The sequence below is a fragment of the Oncorhynchus gorbuscha genome, linkage group LG12 (genome assembly GCF_021184085.1).
Source record: "Oncorhynchus gorbuscha isolate QuinsamMale2020 ecotype Even-year linkage group LG12, OgorEven_v1.0, whole genome shotgun sequence".
NCBI classification, from domain to species: Eukaryota; Metazoa; Chordata; class Actinopteri; order Salmoniformes; family Salmonidae; genus Oncorhynchus; species Oncorhynchus gorbuscha.
In genome coordinates this window covers 53,126,722-53,134,052 of record NC_060184.1, presented here as the reverse complement: position 1 = coordinate 53,134,052, position 7,331 = coordinate 53,126,722, and positions in this window count along the sequence as shown.

The following is a 7,331-nucleotide window of genomic DNA, read 5'->3' as shown; positions in this document are numbered from 1 at the left end:
CTGATTATTTATTTGAATTGCATGCCCTTCCATTTTCACCAGAAGTTGTCGACAGGTGTCCCGCTGGCGGAACGCATAGCCCTAAACACATTGAATTGAAATTGTATCATTGTTCTGTACTACGAAAATACAAAAATCACGTCGAGACACACATTTTTGAAGTTTTGAAATCAGTGGAATTAGAGTATGATATCTAAAAATATGGAGAAAACACCTGTCTCCGGATTACATCTTCAGACTAAGGGCAACCATGGTATGGCATTCCTGACAGGGAGACACATCCATGATGCATGTTGATGTATGCAGGTAGGATAGTTTAGTGTTAGCTAGCTACATTTTCATGTATGACACATTTCTAATTTTGACAGAAAGTGGTTTCATTTCAAGCTAAAGTGTACTGTTAGCTAGCTAGCTAGACAATGTTAGCTGGCTGGCTCCCTAGCTGAAATGATTTGTTTCCCAGAGCCATTTAATTTTCTAGTTAAAGTCTAATTTTAGCTAGCTAAGATTGTACATGGTTGGTTAGCTCCCAGCACTGTGGCATTGTTTCCACTTTCTTCATTTTTGTTTAACTAGATAATGTTAGCTGGCAGGCTCGTTAGCTAACGTTGCATGAAGTGTGTGAGCTTAAATGTTGTTTACCTCGTTAAGTTCATTGTTTACCTAGCTAGCGAGCTATATGTCTTAAGCAAAATTGTAATGTTAGCTAGCTAGCTAATGTTAGCTGGCTGGCTCCCTAGCGGACATTATTATTAGTTTCCAAGAGCTGTATGCTCCTTTTCTAGTTAGAGCCTAATGTTAGGCATTGTTGTCACTTTGTTCATTGATGTTTGACTTGCTAAAGTTAGGTTTTCTGGCTCGTTAGCTTACATTACGTGACGTGTGTGTGATCTTAAATGTTGTTTACCTAGCTAGGTTAATTGTTTACCTAGCTAGCTAGCTATATGTCAAAATATAAAGTGTACTGTTAGCTAGCTAGCTAATGTTAACTGGCTGGCTCCATAGTGGACGTTATTATTTGTTTCTCAGAGCTGGTTGCTTTTCTAGATAGAGCCTAATATTAGGCAGTGTTGGCACTTTCTTCATTGTTGTTTAACTAGCTAACGTTAGCTGGCTGACTCGTTAGCTAACATTACCTGACGTGTGTACAACACCAGTTGAATATGGCCAGTGTCAGTAAATGTCTGCAAAAAAGTGTAATGAAATTGTTGCCAGCAGAGCTGGTGTCACGCCCTGGTCAAAGTATTTTGTGTTTTTCTTCATGTATTTGGTCAGGCCAGGGTGTGACATGGGTTTTTGTATGTGGTGTATAGCTTAGTGGGATTGTAGCTTAGTGGGGTGTTCTAGGAGAGTCTATGGCTGTCTGAAGTGGTTCTCAATCAGAGGCAGGTGTTTATCGTTGTCTCTGATTGGGAACCATATTTTGGCAGCCATATTCTTTGGTTGTATTGTGGGTGATTGTCCTTAGTGTCTTGATGTCCTTACTCTGTGTTCGTTTGCACCAGTTTAGGCTGTTTTGGTTTTCATTACGTTTATTGTTTTGTTGAGTTTGTGTTTTGATTCGTGTTACGTTGTTTTATTAAACATGGATCGCAATCTACACGCTGCAGTTTGGTCCGACTCTCCTTCACCATATGAAAACCGTGACAGCTGGTTAGGCTGTTTTCATGTTTTCCCGACGTAAACAAATCATCGGCCAGAGCATCAAGTATGTGCTCCGAGAGCGAAACAAGATGGGTGGGTCTAAAGCTTAATAAGAGGGTGTGAACAATGCTGAATGGGTGTAGACAAAGAAGAGCTCTTCACTAGAAACCATAAATATTCAAAGGCGATTTTCTCAAAAGTGAGTTTACAAGTTGATCAACTATCAAAGTAGAATGAATTTCCCATTGTTCCTCAAATGCAGTGTATGATATATGATTTCTCTACTTTTATCCAATGTAAAAAGCACCATTTTCCATTTTGCTACGTAAGACCGAATCCAGCCTGTGAGTCACAATTTAGAATGAATTCAGTCAAGGAGCAGAAGGGACATTTTCACTCATCCTCAACTACTGAGGACAGCCTAAATATGGGTCTTAAGCATGTGATGTACTCTATTTGATGTGTGTATGTATATATTTGTGATATGTTGCACATCAAATCAATTGCATGTGCTCTTGCTCTGAATTTGTTCTCAATTGATAATATTGGAAGAAAAAGTACAACAAATTAAAGATCTGTGGGGCCCTCTGAATGACTATCTCAATCCAAAGTGGCCCCCTTTCAACAAATTGTGAGTAACACTGATGTAGGGAATAGGGTGCCATTTTGGACACATCCCCTGTCCCTCTGCTGCATCCATGCCTCCTTACTGCTTCCTGTATTTAGTTTTTCTGATGTATTTGAGTATCCTGTGTTTTTGAAGCTTTAGTTTAAATGTAACTGTGCATTTTGAATAATTCAGTCTCGTGGACTGCAAGCATGCATGAAATAAATCAAATCATGTGTGGATAGGCTGTTTTCACAAGGAGGATGTGAGCAATGGTGTAGCAATGGAACAAATTGAAGCAGATTGTTTATACTGTGACACGTTAATGAATTCTGAAGTCCTTGTTCTCATGCCGATCATGAGAAAAACAAAAACAATTGTATCATCTGAAAATGATGTGATAATGTATTTTATACTGTTGACTGCATGACTTCTTAGAGGGAAAAAACTCTCATCCCCTCACTGGACCATGAGTGAAATATAGCAACAGATCTGGAAAGACATTACATATGATATTGTTTCACAAATAATTTCATGTCACATTAGGTGTAAAACCGGATATATAATTGAATGGACACAGTGAGTCAGATGAGTATACATTCTAGCACTGATTTCCCACATCAGTGTTTAACATTAGCAATCTGTTCACTCTGTGGTATTTTGTAATATGAAATGATCTCCATAACTCAGAATAAATACAAATAGATGAGTTTATAAAATCTGTTGTTGGCATCCCATATTTTACAGGTAGTTAGCACTGAGAAGCTGAAGTAACTTTGCTGAAGGATGCTGGGCTAGTGGCATATGCAAAATCATCCTCATCTCCCACGATTACGCTCACCTCCAGGACTGGCAGGATAAGAAAGCTGATAAAATTCTAGTCATGCTGTCTTATCGCTGCTACAATTAGTGATTTATAACTTCAACATTACCTTGAAGATGACATCTCCTCAATGGAGTCTATACTCTAGTTCCATTATGTCCTCTTGCTATTTTTCTGTTGCCATGGTCATACACATCCTCCAAAATTACCCTTACATTCACACTTGCCATTTTGATAATTTAGCACACGCATATCCATAATGACTTATTCCCTTACAACTACATTTCCACAATGGCATCCATTGTCTACTACCTTGATGTCCTTTTGCTATTCTTCTGTTGCCATGATCATACTTTATCCCTCCTTCAATTCAACCTATTCTCTGCTTCTGATTTAGCAGATACAGTGCCTTGTAAAGTATTCATCCCCATTTTTATTTGGATTTCATGTAATGGACATACACAAAATAGTCCAAATTGGTGAAGTGAAATAAAAAAAAAAATATTAAATGTATTAAATGTAAAACTGAAAAGCGGTGCGTGCATATGCATTCACCCTCTTTGCTATGAAGCCCCTAAATAAGATCTGGTGCAACCAATTACCTTCAGAAGTCACTTAATGAATTAAAACTTGTGTGTAATCTAAGTGTCACATGATCTCAGTATATTTACACCTGTTCTGAAAGGCCCCAAAGTCTACAACAACAGTAAGCAAGGGGCACCACCAAGCAAGCGGCATCATGAAGACCAAGGAGCTCTCCAAACAGGTCATGGACAAAGCTGTGGAGAAGTAAATATCAAACTTTGAACATCCCACGGAGCACCATTAAATCCATTATTAAAAAATGGAAAGAATATGGCACCACAAAAACCTGTCAAGAGAGGGCCACACACCAAAACTCACAGGCCAGAGATGGAGGGCATTTTAATCAGAGGCAACAACGAGACAAAATATAACCCTGAAGGAGCTGCAAAGCTCCACAGTGGAGATTTAAGTATCTGTCCATAGGACCACTTTAAGCCGTACACGCCAGAGAGCTGAGCTTTACGGAAGAGTGGCCAGAAAAAAGCCATTGCAGAATAAACAAACACATTTGGTGTTCGCCAAAAGGAATATGGGAGACTTCCCAAACATATGGAAGAAGTTACTCTGGTCAGATGAGACTAAAATGGAACTTTTTGGCCATCAAGGAAAGCCTGTCATAGCCTGTCTGGCACAAACCCAACACTCCCCGAGAACACCATCCCCACAGTGAAGCATGGTGGTGGCAGCGTCATGCTGTGGGGATGTTTTTAATTGGCAGGGACTGGGAAACTGGTCAGAATTGAAGGAATGATAGATGGACCATGCCTGGCCTGCTGAGGAGTAACAGACTCCATCCTAGCTGGAGGGGTGCTTTCATCTTATCTACGAACATAGACAGGGCACCAACTCCCTGTGTAACTCCCCTGTCGAACAGACAGACAGCAGGATGTTAGCCAGCCTGCCAGCTTAGTCTGGCACTCACACAGTCAGTGTAGTCAGCTCAGCTATTCCCATTGAGACCATGGCTGTGCCTCAATCTAGATTGGGAAAAACTAAACATGGCGGTATTCGCCTTAGTAATCTCACTGGAATACATACCTCCTCCATTCCTGTCATTATTGAAAGAGATTGTGATATCTCAAAATAGGGCTACTTAATGTTAGATCCCTCACTTCCAGGGCAGTTATAGTCAAATAACTAATCACTGATCATAATATTGATGTGATTGGCCTGACAGAAACATGGCTTAAGCCTGATGAATTTACTGTGTTAAATGGGGCCTCACCTCCTGGTTACACTCGTGACCATATCCCCGGCGCATCCTGAAAAGACGGAGGTGGTGTTAACATTTATGACAGCAAATGTCAATTTCCAAAAATAAAAATGACTGCATTTTCATTTTTGAGCTTCTTGTCATGAAATCTACGCAGCCTACTCAATCACGTTTTTATAACTACTGTTTACAGGCGTCCTGGGCGATATACAGCATTCCTCACTGAGTTCCCATCGGACCTTGTAGTCATGGCAGATAATATTCACATTTTTGGTGACTTTAATTGTCATGTTTTGTCATTTATTATCTTGTCTTGTCCCTGTGCTTCCCATTCTATTCGTTTCCCTCTGCTGGTCTTATTAGGTTCTTTCCCTCTTTCTATCCCTCTCTCTCCCCCTCCCTCTCTCACTCTCTCGCTCTCTCTTCTCTCTATCGTTCCGTTCCTGCTCCCAGCTGTTCCTATTCCCCTAATCAATCATTTAGTCTTCCCACACCTGTTCCCGATCCTTTCCCCTGATTAGAGTCCCTATTTCTTCCTTTGTGTTCCGTTCCTGTCCTGTCGGTTCCTTGTCTAGAATTCACCGTGCTGTGTTTGTGTATCGCCCTGTCGTGTCGTGTTTTCCTCAGATGCTGCGTGGTGAGCAGGTGTCTGAGTCTGTCTGGTTCAAGTGCCTTCCCGAGGCAACCTGCTGTTCACCTGCTGTTCAAGATCGAGTCTCCAGTTTGTCCTCGTCATTTCGAGTGAAAGTTGTGTTTTTTGTTTGTATTTACTTTACTGGATTAAAGACTCTGTTTTCGCCAAGTCGCTTTTGGGTCCTCTTTCACCTGCATGACATTAATATTCACATGGAAAAGTCCACAGACCCACTCCAAAAGGCTTTCGGAGCCATCATCGACTCAGTGGGTTTTGTCCAACATCTCTCCGGACCTGCTCACTGCCACTATCATACTCTGGACCTAGATTTGTCAAGTGGAATAAATGTTGTGGATCTTAATGTTTTTCCTTATAATCCTGGACTATCGGACCACCATTTTATTACGTTTGCAATCGCAACAAATAATCTGCTCAGACACCAACCAGGGATCATCAAAAGCCATGTTATAAGTTCTTGGACAACCCAAAGATTCCTAGATGCCCTTCCCGACTCCCTCCACCTACCCAAGGACGTCAAAGTATACAAATTATTTAACCACCTAACTGAGGAACTCAATTTAACCTAAAAACAAAAAAACATTTGTCATGAGAAACTATCTCCCCTGGTATACAGAAAATAGGAATGGAAATGGCGCTACACCAAACTGGAAGTCTTCCGACTTGCTTGGAAAGATGGTACCATGTAGTATCGAAGAGCCCTCACTGCTGCTCGATCATTCTATTTTTCCAACTTAATTGAGGAAAATAAGAACAATCCAAAATGTATTTTTGATACTGTCGCAAAGCTAACTAAAAAGCAGCATTCCCCAAGAGAGGATGGCTTTCACTACAGCAGATATTCCAGCTAAACTACTGAAAGCTGCTTCCTGTGCTTGGCCCTCCTATGTTGAACATAATAAATGGCTCTCTATCCACCAGATGTGTAGCAAACTCACTAACAGTGTTAGTAATAAAGCCTCTCTTGAAAAAGCGAAATCTTGATCCAGAAAATATAAAAATGATCGACCTATATGAATCTCCCATTCCTCTCAATTCTTGGGGAAAAAGCTGTTGCGCAGCAACTCACTGCCTCCCTAAAGACAAACATTGTATTCAAAACGCTTCAGTCTGGTTTTATACCCATCAAATCACTGAGACTGCACATGTGAAGTTGATAAATTACCTTTTAATGGCATCAGACCGAGGCTCTGCATCTGTCCTCGTGCTCCAAGACCTTAGTGCTGCTTTTGGTACCATCGATCACCACATTCTTTTGGAGAGACTGGAAAACAAAATTGGTCGACACAGACAAGTTCTTGCCTGGTTTTGATATTATCTGTCGGAAAGATATCAGTTCGTCTCTGTAGATGGTTTGTCTTCTGACAAAACAACTGAGATTTCGGTGTTCCTCAAGGCTTTGTTACAGTACCAATATTATTTTCACTATATATTTTACCTCTTGATGATGTCATTCGGAAACATAATGTTAACTTTCACTGCTATGCGGATGACACACAGCTGTACAGTTCGATCAAACATGGTGAAGCCCCAAAATTGTACTCCCTGGAATCCTGTTTTTCAGACATAAGGAAGTGGATGGCAGCAAATGTTCTACTTTTAAACTTGGACAAAACAGAGGTGCTAGTTCTAGGTCCCAAGAAACAAAGATATATTCTGTTGAATCTGACAATTCATATTGATGGTTGTAGAGTTGTCTCAAATAAAGCTGTGTTACTCTGGACCCTGAACTCTTTTTTGACTAACATATCAAGACTGTTTCAAGGACAGCTTTTTTCCATCTATTGAAAAGATCTTAAACCTTCTG